This window comes from Plectrocnemia conspersa, unplaced genomic scaffold, assembly GCF_051122295.1.
Source record: "Plectrocnemia conspersa isolate PC_06_02 unplaced genomic scaffold, ASM5112229v1 ptg000009l, whole genome shotgun sequence".
NCBI classification, from domain to species: Eukaryota; Metazoa; Arthropoda; class Insecta; order Trichoptera; family Polycentropodidae; genus Plectrocnemia; species Plectrocnemia conspersa.
The window spans coordinates 18,113,690-18,129,200 of record NW_028277173.1 but is presented as its reverse complement, the minus strand read 5'-3'; the positions used below and the strand labels follow the sequence as shown (position 1 = coordinate 18,129,200).

Sequence of the window (15,511 nt, the reverse complement as noted above, 5' to 3'; positions counted from 1 at the left end):
TACCCAAAGTCAAATATAGTGGCGGGAGCGTTATGTTCTGTGGTTGCATGGCAGGAAACCTGTACATTTGCGAGGGTAGTATGAATAATGACATTTATATTTCAATGTTAGAATCTACTTTAATGGATACCTACTGAAAAATATTTTTAAGCACGGAACACGCAATCATCCGATTTCAGCAATAATATGCTCCATGTAAAGCAGGGGCTAGTATGCGTCAAACACTTTTTGGATAGCCTACACAATCACAAGTCATAAATTCTATAGTATAAAAGGTTGCCCAACACAATTGCAAACCTAAAATTACCATGCGAAAAAATTTGCAGATTTAATTATAACCAAGGGTTTGCCGACTAAATATTAAAATCTAACTTTAAATAAACAGTTTTTACATTCTTTGTCGATTTTTTATTTACATTTCCACGATTTTTTTAAATATATAACATATTTATTTGAGGGCCCCATTATTATGGCCAAGCCTGTATATGAAAATAAAACTAAATGTATGTTTACTATTTATACAAATATGTTATTATATATATATATATATATATATATATATATAACTCTATTATAGAAAAATTTAATAATATAAAATATTAAGAAGTGGTTACAGCTAAAAAAAAAATTTAAGGAACACTGTAAATATATATTAAAAAAATATTAAAAAAATAGGTATATTATCTAGTATGAAAAATATGTTAATTATAATATAAACCCAAAAAAATTACAATAATATTATATTGCCCCATTTTAATTATGATGCAAAAATATTAGATATGCCTAATAAATTACATAAAAGCTTGTTGCTAAAATAACAATATAGGTCAATGAGAGTAGATTAACTAATTGTGTAAGTATGATTGATAGATTGAAATGGTTAAATCTTCAAGAAATATTGAAGATGAATATGTTTTAAAATGATATGTTACCAGAGTATTTAAATTATTTATTAAGAAATAAAGATATATTTGGATTTAATACTAGAAATAGAGATAGTTTAGGAATAGTAAGGTATAAAAAAATGTATGGCCAGAGGAATTAAAGTGTAAAGTTGTATAATAATATTCCTATGACAATCCGCCCAAATAAAAATGTAGTGGATTACCTAAATGAAATAAAGAAACACATTTATTCATGAATATTAGGTTTTTTTTATTTTCTGTTTATGTTTATATTATGTATTATATGTATGTTTAGTGTAAAAATTAGTTATATTAACTAAATAAATTATTAAAATAATAATTAATAATAAATGATCACACACTTCAAAAATGCTTTATCCTCAAAGTATTATGATTTTTGTATGCTTGACTGCTGCCGATATTGTCTACTACGAGTTATTCAATAAATAGCAAATAAGGATAAGTTTTATTATATGCAACTATGATACGTTATTTGAAAACAGTCAGAGATATTTAATCATGTATGAGAAATTATACCTTATCTTTTATATTCTCCTGAGATTTATCTAACTTACAATTATCTTTTTGCGCTAGATCATCATATGACAATTGGACTATTAAACAATTAAAAAATGTTTGAAGTCTAGTTGGTAAATTATCTCATCTAAAGACATGTTTTATAAAAAAAACTTAGCTTGTTAGAAAAGTATCATAAAATGTGAAGGTGATTAATTTAAGGAGTGAAACTTCTTTTGATAATATCTTTCGTTGTTTGCTTTTCATTTTCGTTGATTTACGAAGCTGTACAATAATATTTATGTCAAGACTTTATTCACAAATAAATGTAAATGGATTATTGGATGTGTTTACATTTCTCCATCATCTGATCCAAGTATTTGTAAATAGCACTGTGAAAATTGAAAATATGAAATGTTGCAAAATAAGATAAATGCCTTTTAATTATTACACTACATACATTAAATACTCTAGTGTGTAATATGTTAGTTGGGTACGATGGAGTTGCAGCATCCATGGGGTTGGAGCGATAAAGTGGTGGGGGCATGTCCCGGCGGTCCCCGCCAGTCGCTCGGCTGCCGTTCGACTAACGGACGTCGGTCGGCACGCGCCGGCGTCGGCGTCGGTTTTCGCGGAAAAGTCGCACACACAATCGGTTCGTTGTTAATGAAATAAAAACGGTTTTAAAAAGTTCGGAACAATCTTTGACGTTTCACGAGCGATCGGCGCAGAAAATAAGTGATAAGTGAGTTTATTCTTTTGTTTGTATTTTTCTCGATGAAAAACATGTAACTAGTAAAAATAATAACTGATCAATGATACATACGTGTAATTCAAATCATACTGCTATTGCTTCAAGATGAAAAATTCCAGCAGATTGGCAATGGATGTGAATGCCAGACGCTCAAAATTCGTGTTTTGACTTTTAATTTGCTTCGTTTACATTTTTATTTAAATTAAATTCAATCAAAATTATGTGAAAAAACAATTGAAAAAAATACGAGTAGAAAAATTTTTTTAATTCAAACATACATTTGATTAGCGGTTTTTATATTTAAAAAAAAAACATTTTAAAAGTTTAAAACAATCTTTGACGTTTCACAAGAGAACTGCACGGAAAACGAGTAATAATTAGTGAGTTTTTAATCTTTTTATTTTTCTCTACAAAGCATAATTAATCAATAATGTATACTTTATAAATAAATTATTGATTAATTAACTTTTTTAATTAAAATTTATATAATATGCAGGTATCTTGCTATAACGAGGCCCCGCAGCTAGCGATTGAATATGAACGCATATATTTTTTTGTTCTTTTGCTTTTTTCTCAATTTAATCCCTGCTAGGCAACTAATATAAACAAATAATATTAAATTCAAGCTATACTTGAGCAAATTATTAAAAAATACTATATATTATCAATAGCACCTCTTCAGTTTTAATCGATAATGTTTTAATTCAATTTATACTCTGCCAGTGACTCGTTATCGCGAGTCCCCACAGCTAGTCAGTGTTTGTGAATACCGGACGTTTAATTTTCACATTTACCATTAATTTTTATTTATTTTATATTTGTTCATAATGATATTTATTAATATTAATGTTTTTCCTTGGTTAAGAATGAATCATTTTATTTATACTTTATCAATCAATTAATTGTCAACCATTTTCATTACATAAATTGAAAATTATTTTTATTATAAATCAGCAATATATAATATGTTTATAAGTATGTACATATATCTACCATATATAAAATACTGTGTAATGACCCTTTAAACATTATTCTTAAAATTTATCTAGTATTTTTATTTTCTGCTATTTTTTGAGGCACTACTATTCTGAAAAATATTTTGTAGCGCTTTTTTCATTGACAATGGAGTCAAATTTTTCTTAAAGACTTTTTTATGATTACATGCTACTAGTTAAAAAGCACTTCACTTTTAATAAAATATACATTTTTGAGTGTTAAATATTTTTTTTGTGGGTACTTTTAACTTTATTACTTTTAATGTAAAATAGCATAATTTTCTCTTTTTACCTTCAAACACAAGTTTTATATAAAATAATGTCTTAAACTTAACTTAAATATTTGATAAAAAAAAAACACTATTGTAACACAGTTGCGATTTAGCAACCCAATATATTAACCAAACTACAAATGGTTTATTGCTCGCAATTTAAAATATATAACTTATTTATTATTAGATTTAGTATAATTTAAACTCCGATCTCCCAAGCACTATGTTTATTTTAAATTAAAATATTTACAATAGCAACATGAATATTATGAGAGTCTAGGAAAAACTAAACTGAAGCTATCAAACAAATATCACATAAAACTCAGGACTTTACATAATATTTATTTAGAATATTTAGTTAATTATACAATTTAGAAGCTTTTAATAAATTAGCAATAACCTTTATTATTGATTTATTTAACTAGTAAATAAAGTTATATTGTAGCCAATTTGTAGCTTTTACATTTTAAGTACAAGCGACCACGAATTCATTTTATGCACATATATGCAAAACATATAATGCAATTAAAGCAATTAAGAGCAGCTTTAGCATTTATGTAGAATAGTTGAGAGTTCACATACTATAGTAGCTATTTAATTAAATTATATTCACGTTATCGACAAATTATAAAATCTGCTCTTTACAACTAACTCGATTTTCAAATAGAACTGCAATAGTGAACTTTGAAAAGATAATTTGTTTTATTTATTATTATATGCAATTATATATTTTCAGCTAATAAATAAAAGTCTAAACTAATCTGTGAAAATCTTTACTTTCTAAAACAGAATTTATATTTTTATGTATAATTAAAAACCCTTTTTTTATAAAGCTTTGCGTTTTTAATTACTTAGATGGGGTTGACAAATAATTTGTTAATGTTATGAGATGCGGTTTATATTGGATTGAAGTATATTTGGCTTATGAAGATTTATAAAAGCATTCGCAACTTATCCCATATAAAAGATAACTATACAAAGCTTCTAAAGACCCTTAAATATACTAACTTTTTTTTATTACTTATTTTAATTTATTTACTAAATATTTAGATCTTAACAAACTCTGTTACACACTTAGCTAGTTATTAATTATGCGAATTTAATATTATCTGTTTATTAAACACAAAGCATCAAAAGCAAAAAATCAATTCAATGATATTATTGACTACATAAATATATAATTAGAAAATAAATGTATAGCAAACTTTTATTTATTTTTTAAAGCTTTGTTGTTGTATTAATATAGTATTTGTTGCTTTTTTAACGGGTATGGTTATAGTTACTTCAACAAATGTTTAAAATCTTATTACAATATTTTTACGAATAATTTAAAAATATTGTTTTTTCCGTGGTAATGGATTTACATTTAACTATGATTGAATTAAAAATAAGAATTAAAGTAATCTTTATTTTTTGCCTTAGTAAATATATATTATTATTTATATAATTATTTTCTAGCTTTGTATGTGTACTAGCATCTAGGCCTAACATGAAGAGCTCTTTGCATTGCGCTTATCATTTCTATACATTTGGTTAGATCAGGTAAATAAAAATAGTCTAATGTTCCTTGTGTAAATAGTACTTATTGTAGTAGTGTAGTATTGTAGTACTGTCTGTAGAATATTTATGAAAAACTTTTTTTTATAAATTTTCTAGAAATTAATAATAATGGTGTTATATATATAACATATTTATTCTATGGTTATTTAGATCAGTGGCAAAATACTTACATATCAAGATATATTTTCTACACAAATACAAATACAATAAGCATCATTGCGGGAAACTCCTTATACCTCTTAATGTGTGTGTGTATGTGTGCGCTAATTGTCAATTTTCAACACCGCGGAAGAAAAGCGTGTCTTGCACGTAAGAAGAAACCGATGTCATGGGTTGTAAATCACTGATTTGAACACGGCATTCGCGCACAGACGCCGCTTATCGCGTTTTCCTTCGACAAAACAAATATTAAAATTAACATCCAGATGTTTTTCTCAATGCGGTGTAGAGAATTCGTTAATTTAACGCTCCTCTTTACACAAAAAAAAATGTTTTTGTGTATGCATATTTCTCGCTCTGTAATTTGCATCTTTTTGCATTATGCTGAATACACAGTTTTAGCTCGTGTACTTGCTTTTTAATGAAAGGAAAACTTTTTCAGCTGTGTAGTTCACACACACACACACACGCACCGGGAAAAGCGGCAAAAAAGTTTAAACGTTATAAATGAGCAGTGACTGTGGAAAATGCTGAGAGGGACGCGAATTTGCAACGCGAATTTTCATTCACACCAATTACATATTACATATTTATACATATTCACGCGCCCGTATTCATACATATGCATGTGCAATGTCTATATGCCAGGATGCAAAGTATATCGTGTACCAATTTATATATAAATCACAATCAATATCACAAATAAATATGGGAGCTGTGTGCGTGGTACGACCTTGTGAGATGGCTAAATTATAGATACCAAGCCCAAGCAGAATATTTTGTTTAAATCACTATTTACATAACATACATTATTGGTATGAAAAATATTGTAATAAACTAAATAAATTTGCAAATAAATAAAGGTCTTTATTAAATCACGCCTTATAAGCTCATACCATTTTAAAGTTTCTTTGATCTTGATTTCGCTCATAAACTGAGAGAGATACTATTTTAAATTTAGACATTTAACTAAAATAGTTCATATATGTATACAAGCATTAAACTTAGCCAAATTATATTTTTACTTATGTGGTTAAAAATGTAAAAACAATCTTATATAGATTAGCTTATTTTTTTAAACAGTTGTCAATTTTATTTGTGTTTTTACTTAATTTTTGTTTGCTTTTTCCTTACAAGATAACTAAATTTATTTGTGCTAATAGTCATGCTCTTGTATTACAAGATTTAATTATTTGTTAGTAAATCAATATGATATACAAAATTGAGTTTGATAATAAATGATTAGCATGTCATTCAGATATTAGCGCTTTTTACGTATAAAAATATATTAAAAGTCACAAGTTATATCTACATATATATATATTACTCAAAACTATTTTTTTTACATTTTTAATAAATCTTCCTAAGCAAGTTGTAATAATTCAAACCTGACTTTTATTGTTACCGTAAAAAATATTATTTAATGGCAGTCTCTTAAAATATTTTTAGCGGTTATGTAAATTAAATATACTTATCTGAAAACCACATGCTATAAATAATCTAAACCACTCATTGACTACGTATATATTTATAATTTTGGCAAATATAACATGGTTAACGATAGCAATATATATCTTTATTTTGATTTTTTTCATTCCCGGGACTCGATTCGCAGCTCTGGATATTTCCCGGGATCCCGGGTCTCGTGATATATAATATGACAATTAAACTATTCTCGAGGAATTCTAGTTTTGGGTTCGGAAATGTCTTCGAAAATTACGATTGCATCCTTTTGATGCTCGTTAGAGCCAGAACGCACTAGCCTACTCACGTAATGTCAGCTACGAGGAGCTGGTCCGGTTCGTATCATACAATTTTATTATTTTGTGTTTTTTTTCTTCCTTACTGTGTATTATTTTTCTTTGTCTTACATATAGTATATTATTTGTGTATAATAAATAATACTATGTACTATTTTTTGACCATAGTGACGCACTTGAGTAAGTTGTTCACGATGGTCTTCATTAAAAATAAATTTATAATTCGAGGATAAAAAACTAGTTGGCCGCCCGAATTCAATTGCTCATTTATTATCTTGTTTGATTTTGATAAGCTAAGAGGCACCTGCTGGCTTATGTTACTTTGGATAAACCTATTAGAGATCTGTGACTTCCGAAATTTTTGTATTCAAATTATTAAAATATTTATCATTATCTGTCAGGAACTTAATAATTATTTTGCCAATTCTCGTGTTGTTCTCTTAAAAACGAGCTTGTCGCTTTGCTAGAATTCACTAAAAATTCAGACCTACAATTAAGGTTGATTAAACTATTTCTTATTTATTCTTTCTACTTCAAGGCTATGTTAATATTTAATTTGTAGTGAAGGATATGTCAGAGATGATTGACTTTTATAACAATATCATTATATTTAATTACAAATAATAAATCATTAAAAATAAATGTAGGAACTTATTGTAAAATCTAGTATTTCATCTCAAAGAGTTTAGTTAACGTTCTATCTAACTTTCACGACACTGCGTTACTCGCACAACTGATTACGTTTAATTGTTATCAATTAACTTTACCGGCATAGGTCAAGCGTGTTGTCGCATGACTATAGTAAAACCGTTTGTTCACAAACCGTAATTTTTTCATCTTTAGTTTATATTGCACGTGTGCGCGACGTGGAGTCGGAAATTCTATTGAAAATTTAGAGACGAAAAGATGAAACGAGCCAATTTTAAAGATAAGGTTTCTTAATATGATATCGGAGGATGATTGACAGAAGTAATTTAGAAATGGGTCTCCCGAGCACGTCCTGTGTCTCAAAATGAGGCCAAGGCACCAATGACGTGGAGGTATATATAATAGATATGTATATGATGACTTTCCCGCAATCCGCTAATGGACTTGTTTCTTTATCAAGTATCGTCGGGATATCGCACAATAGTCTGTACATTTCATTATGACTGTAAAACATTTTAGAATTTTAAAATATCTAAAAAATACTATACGATATTCACTATATCTATGTAATAGCAGTAAGACTGTAAGTCTATATACAAGTATAAAATATATTAGCCAAAAAAATAAAAGACATTAGTTTAATTAAAGCTACGTTCCAAATTCTATTTAACAACGGAGTTCATTTAGTGACTTAATTTGTTTTGGTTCAAAGCAAAAATAAACAATTAAATGGTGTTCTAAATAATGATATACACAACATTTGCTATTGCATAATAAAAATATAATTTTTTATGGTTAATTAAAAAACTTTCAACGTAGTACAAATAAAAATGTTTCTTATTTGTCTTAAAAATATCATGCTTTATGATATTGTATACAAGCTCCGCTATTGAATTCCACAGTAAATTAAAAATTAACATTTAAAGCTAGTCAAAGCTGCCAACAGTATTTTCATTTATTATTAAAAACTAGTCTTTATTTGTTGTACTTATTTGCTGTATTGTATTTTTAACAGCACTAGTAACTTTTCAAAATATATTTATTAAATACTCTCAATAGTTTAATTATGTAAATAAATACTATTAGGTTCGATAATAAATTTTGTAGTTACTCACTAATTATAAATATTGAAGAAGGACAATGGGAATATGAAGGATAAATTATAATTTTTAATATTAATTTGTTTATTTTTGTAATAGTAAGATGGAAATTGAAAACTCTAGATGATGTAAATTTTGATTCAGTCTTTATATCGATTTCTTGTTTTTTCGATTGCATCTAACATTTTCTCCAAAGATCTTTGTGTCTATAACAAATACTCGAAAAATTTGTAGATTTGCTTTAACGGTGTCTCTTAATTGTTATTCATTTGTATTCATGGCTCGTTTTCAAGGTTAATGTCACTCGTATGATATTTTTATACAAATGCTGAACTGTTATCTACATATACGTACCTTCCCCAAAACACAAATTGCTATTTTTGTGGCTTCTGCTGCCTTATACTTCAAGTAAAACGCGTACCATATTGTATATTAGCTTAAAAAAAAAACAAAAAAATTTCGACTAACGCCTATTTATATACATATATATATATAGTTTCGTTTATTTTCGATCAGTCTGTTTTAAATGGAATACATTGGCCAAATCTTTTGAAACTGATAACTAAAGATAAAAATTTAATTTTGTTGCAGGATAAAAATATAGGCTTATTATTAACCCAATACTGTAAGGATAACACTTCTATTGTTTGAACAAAATTAAAGTTAATCAAATTACCAGCAAAGTTCATAATTGACTCAATCAGAAATTTATAATTATAAAATATGGAATTTAAAATTTAGTTCGAAACAAAATAATTTATGACATTTGCTCAACGTGCTAGTGGTTAATTATCAAAACTCAATTTAAACCGCTAGTTAAATGATACACTTGTTTGCGTTTCGCTAGCGTTGCGTACAATGGGTATTTTTTATATGAAAAATTTGCAATTTAAACGGTAACAATGCACTTTTTTATGGTAATTAATCAATAATCATCGATGAAAAAAAATACTGAATGCTGGTGATAAGAGCTGAATGCATTTTATGCAGGCGGTTAATGAATGTTAACCGTGATGAATGTTAATTATAGCGAATCGTAGAGCAGCGCTGATAAAATACAATATTTCTACACATCCAAGTATATTTCTCATAAATACATCATAAAAATAAGTATATACCTTATAAAATATAAGTATCCATATTGATTCGAATGTGTATTTTGTTTCGCATTGTTAAATAGCGCACAAAGATACATTTCATACGATTATACATCTTAAAGAGTAGTAAACAGTTTTATGGCAGTTTTTATTGTTACTTTGCATTGTTTACGATGCGATGTTTATATGGTAGATTTAATTGTGAATATAATTTGTAGGTATTGGCTTTTAAAACCGAGTAGTTAAATATTAAATGACATAATTTTTTATGAAAAAATGCTTTAATTATTAAAAGTAAAAAAGTTTCTAGTAGCATAATACTGTTTTAATAATGCTTGGCACAAAGAGTTCTGTTTTTAAACAATTCTAGAGGCTTCAAAATATTATTATGATTACTGATACAATTTAATAAAATCAGTGTTGAATATAAACAAAGATCCAGAATATCAAATCATATATTGCAGTTTTTATGCATTTTTTCGTATATTACATATTTATATATTATTTTCCCTACATCTTTGCCATCTTTTTACTTCATTTTTTACCGTCAAGTGGGTGAAAATGAAGCTCTTAGTGCAAATTGACAAAATATTATAACTATACAGGGTCGTATAAACTTAATATTGTATAGGCATTGGTGACTAGGGAAAGGCAAGCTGTATCTAGTCATACCATCTTTTTTCATTCTTAATACTGATGAGCGAATAGTACTTTTATGTGCTATTCTACAAGAATACGTCATCGTAGTTGTCTTTTATAAAATAATATTATTAGATAGCAGCAAATTAAAATTAATGCAGCTTAAACCTTTTTGTAGAATATAATCTTGATTTTTTTATGATTTATTAGTTTTAACTAGTCAGATTATTCTAGAAAGTTATTTTTAATATAACTCACCTCTGTAATATATAGCTTAAGCCGTAACAATTTTTCTATTAGTATCACTTAAATTATCGCTATAAATAGTAATTTATTAATAAATATTGCGTATTAAGTAACTGCTACAAACTATTTTATGTGATAATATGGACTATTTTAATCACTATAAGTTAACATTAAATTATAAAATCATTTTTAAACATATTTTATTTAATATAAACTACTATTACAGGTTACAATTAATAAATGTCACTAAATGTAACTAGGTTATTTTTGACTTGATATTTTTTAGAATTCTCATTTTCACTTCTTAATTTTCTCAGGAAATTTTAATAAATAAAATAATTATTGTAATATATACATTATGTTTGATACATATAGTAACACAGTATATTATTTTTAATATTTTGCTTTTATTGTTAAAAAAAGAACTGGATGATCGTTTAAGAAAACAAAGAGCGATAGTAGAGCAAGAATGATTGTTTATATTGGACGCAATTAATCGGTTCACTTCTATTGCGCTAGAGTAATAAAAATATTTAGGGCTGCTCTAGTTATATCCGAACAGTATAAAATTGTCAATAACAAATGTTGCTACTTCACATTTTTTATATTTTAAACAAGATAAAGATAAAGATTTGCGGCGTAACTTTGTGGAGCCCACATACATTTTTTCATTCTGCCGATTCATACGCGGACTGGTATATTTTTATCTGACTATTAATATCGTTCTAAGATTACTAAAGCAAAGATAAATTTGATTAGAGTAGTTGTAGATAGTAAAATACTTCCGACTTCTATTAAAATATTTCAAGAAAGCATTAATATTTTCAAACATCTTGCACAGATCTACCCTTTCGTATGCAACTTTATAAATTGCAGCAGATGTAAAACATTTTAAAATATTTGTACACATTTAATTTTTACAAAAAATAAAATCAGCAGATTTTTTGAGAAATTTAAATTCATTATTTTCCATTTTTCTTGAGAAATTCTTGTCGAAAAGAAACACTATGCACAACTTAGTCCGGTTTTCATCTGTGAGATTATTAAAATCTATAACGCACTGTAATAATCTATCATAATTATAATTAAATAATAATAAATATTTCTCATCTCCGGGATATGATAAAACTTTTAAAATACGGGGGTTAAAATGGGATTTAAATCCTAGACTTTTTGTTATTTTACGGATGTGTAATCTAGAGATGCTGCATTTCGTATCTGTTTCGCAGATTTTTAGAATTTACCATGTAGTTGAATATGTAATGGTAAATATTGTTTTTAATACAGAATAAAAAATCAACGAAAATAATTTTAGTTATAGTTAAAAAATGTAATATATAACTTCAAAATAGTTCTAGATGTTAAATGTATATCTTATATCGGTGCTGAAAAAGTGATAAATTGTTATAAAGTATTAACGTCACTTTCTATACGAAAACTTCCAACTATAGGCTATTAGGAACTTCAGCATAAAAATTGCACAAATATAATTTAGTTTGAAAAGTACTACATAAGAGCACGATAAATATAATAAAGGTCTAGATAAAATGTATGTATAAATATCAAGCTTACAACAAAAATATTTATTTTAGATTTTTTTTTAAATACATAAAGCTGGTAGCTTTATAAAGTATTTGTAAAGCATGTAAACTATGTGCATATATTATGTATATACTCACAAATGTTCATTGGTAAATTCAGCTTCCGTTGCACAATAACGTTCTAAATATAACGGTTTAGACCTCAGATAACGGATCATAAGGTCGAAGATTCAAATTTAATACGGGCTTTTGCTGAGGTCGCATATAAAATTACAGCCTTGCAAAACATTCACTTCCTCCGCCATAAAATCGCTACTTCACTAATAGAATATATAGTTAGCTATTAATCGGCATACGAGTATTACTAGTAGCTACAAAAAACGTGCTATTTATTTTTGGGTTTATATTAGTGTCCACTGCCAATTTTCATTGTATAATTGTTTCGTCCAAATGTTGTATTTATAAAACTGTAGCAGAACGTTTGCTTTAAATATGTGACATACAGAGTGTTTAATATGGACTTATTTAATATAAGTAAATAAAATATTTAGGGATATTTTTTATTAAAAAAATAATTTATGACACATATTTAACTCATTAAATTGGAAAAGTGTTTATGATTCAATTATGCACTAAATTTATGTGTCATTCTGAATGTATGTAGGAAAAATTTGCTATAGTATCTCGTTAATAATGCTTAATTTATAACGTTGTAATATTTGACATATACGCATTCGACGAAAGCGCGAGGGCGATGTATACACGCACTACAATTTATTTTTGTTTTTTTATATATTAATATGTATCATTTTGCATTTTTGTATATTGTAGTATATTATATACTACACCTACGACTCACTTAAAGGTAAAGATACGCACATGAAAATAGAATTGGCATCGTTATTAGCTTAATTTTAAAAAATCGTATGGCTGAAATAGATCTCAAGCGTCTTTATCTCTCTCTTGTGTCTGAAGTATATAATTATATTTGAAGAAACTTCTTTTTTTATATTTTTCATTTATAGTCTGGTAAAACGTTCGTCTTCGTCAAGTGTAAAATCCATAATTAACTTTGATTTTATTTCGTCGTTGACTATTTTTTAAGCTGTACGCTGATTTTCAGCCTCGTAAAATATTTGTTACATTATTTATAATTCAATATATATATTTTTAGATAAGCTAAACCTAAATATTATAAATATATTTAAGTGTAAATAATTGAGTGCTTCTTACAAACTTTTTGTATAATTCGCTAAATTAATAATGTAATTATGTTGATAGATATTAGAATAAATTATCAATAAGCTTAGCAGTAACAAATAAACTTGATTAATTATTTACTAATGTATATGAATTGATATTTAAATACTGATTACTTAATTATTTCTTAAATATATGCGCAGGGCCTTATGATTTAACAGCTTGTTGCCAAAGTATCTTTCACATGTAACATAAACAGTAACTTAAAATATATAACGTTACAATGATGATAAATATTAGGAGGCTTAAAAAAATATTATACAATAGGTAAAAGGTATAGATTTATTAAATTTTGAATAAATATAAAAAAACAATGTGGAGAAAATATTATGTACTAACTCGATCTTCTCTTTAAAAATATCAAAATATTAGTTAATAGCATAGGTCTAAGTCCGAGTTGTTGATCAATGATTGTACGGATAGTAATATAAGTGCTAATATTACAGCTATTCACATACGCAGATCAATGGTTATTAAAATTATTTTTATCTTACTTATAAAAAAGTTTTTACTTATTGGGAAAAATATTTTATTATAACTTAATTCACTACTTCTACAATTACATATGTATTTTACTGTAAGTATTAAAACATTGATGCCACCTATAATCCATAATGGCAACAGCTATATGTATTATAATTCTTAAGATCAATCAAATGGTTGTCAGAGAGAATATCTTATGTCCAATCAGAGATGATATGCCAATTATTGATGCGATATTATAGTAATAACGATACTGACCGTCGTTTGAACTCGCTTAATAAAATAGGGTCAGCATTATTATCTTAATGGAAAGAGCTCTTACAAAATGGGCTATTGCCGTAACACTCAAAGACAGTTAATAAACAATGATACATCCTATTAATTTAATAGTAATAGAAAATAGAAAATTTGCAATATATATAATACATATATAAAAAAACAAAAATATTCTTTCGAAAGATCTGCCTAAATTAATAAACATATTATATATACATAAAATAGGTGTTTAAAAATGAAAGGTTAGGGAGTTACAGAAATGCATATATAATGAAAATAAAATATGTATTTATTTATTGTAAAAATTCTGTTATAACTAGACAGGCGTTAGCTTAATGTATTAAACACAAGAGCAGCAGTCAAAATTTAGTCATAAAATCAGTAAAATTTATTTTAATATTATTAAACTACTATACAGCTAACAACTAACATATTTTACTATGCACGACTATTTTATTTTAATTATTCATTACGATATTTATCCGCAAGATTTAAAATATCTGGGAAAACTAATCGTACATAATTTTACTTCGTACAGACTTAAACCACTGTTTAACTGTGTTAATCATATATAGTGTATAGCAATCGTCGCTCCAATTAGTATCTCGCTCATTTTGGAGTACCACAGGGATCCAAGCTAGGTCCTCTCTCCTATTTGATCTTTGTAACGCCATGTATACATGTGGCAATTCATGTTATATACGTCGAGATAACTGCAAATATATTATTCTTTACAGAAGAGAAAAAAAAACATTTCTATTTTGTCCCCACTCTTATATTAATAATAAAAAACCAAAAATGTTTTTTTTTTACTCTAATTCAGAAAACATTTCTTCATTAATTACTCAAAGCCTATTCATGCTCCTATTGAATAATACAGTCATACATTTAACGTTAATAATACACAAGAAAAAACATTAACGAAGCACATGTCATATGAAAACTTTGACTGCACATCCATCAATGTTTTTTTTACTTCGGTTTGCTCGTATAAAATTTCAGTTTTTGACGAAATTGCGAAACTCGTTAGCATTGAAGTTTTTGCGTGTATAATCTCGTTTTTCATCCGTCAATATACCTTTGTATTCGAAGTGAACGACGTGTAGTGAATATGTGAAATAATAATGTAATATACATAATCATACATTTTGAAATGTGTATTATTATGGTTGAGAAATATAATATATCTTTATCGTAGATTGTGTAACTTGATTGACTAAACAAAACATTAAATATATAATACATCAGCTACAACAATATATAAACCAACAATTTATATCTGAAAAAACCTAAAAATATA

At 26.7% G+C, this 15,511-nt stretch overlaps 1 protein-coding gene and 1 long non-coding RNA gene across 5 annotated transcripts in view; one reads left to right on the top strand and one right to left on the bottom strand.

Annotated features, from left to right (window-relative positions):
* Nucleotides 1-15,511, bottom strand: part of l(2)k05819 (transmembrane protein 94-like protein l(2)k05819) — a 605,947-nt gene that overhangs the window by 59,713 nt on the left and 530,723 nt on the right. The window lies entirely within an intron of this gene.
* LOC148232125 (uncharacterized) overlaps nt 1,984-15,511 on the top strand; it is a 244,571-nt gene continuing 231,043 nt past the window's right edge. For 2 of the 4 annotated variants that reach the window (XR_015810883.1, XR_015810884.1), the window contains exon 1: nt 1,984-2,555. This is a non-coding gene — a long non-coding RNA (uncharacterized LOC148232125). The remainder of the gene's footprint in view (nt 2,556-15,511) is intronic. The other 2 variants (XR_015810882.1, XR_015810885.1) reach the window with 2 other exon arrangements.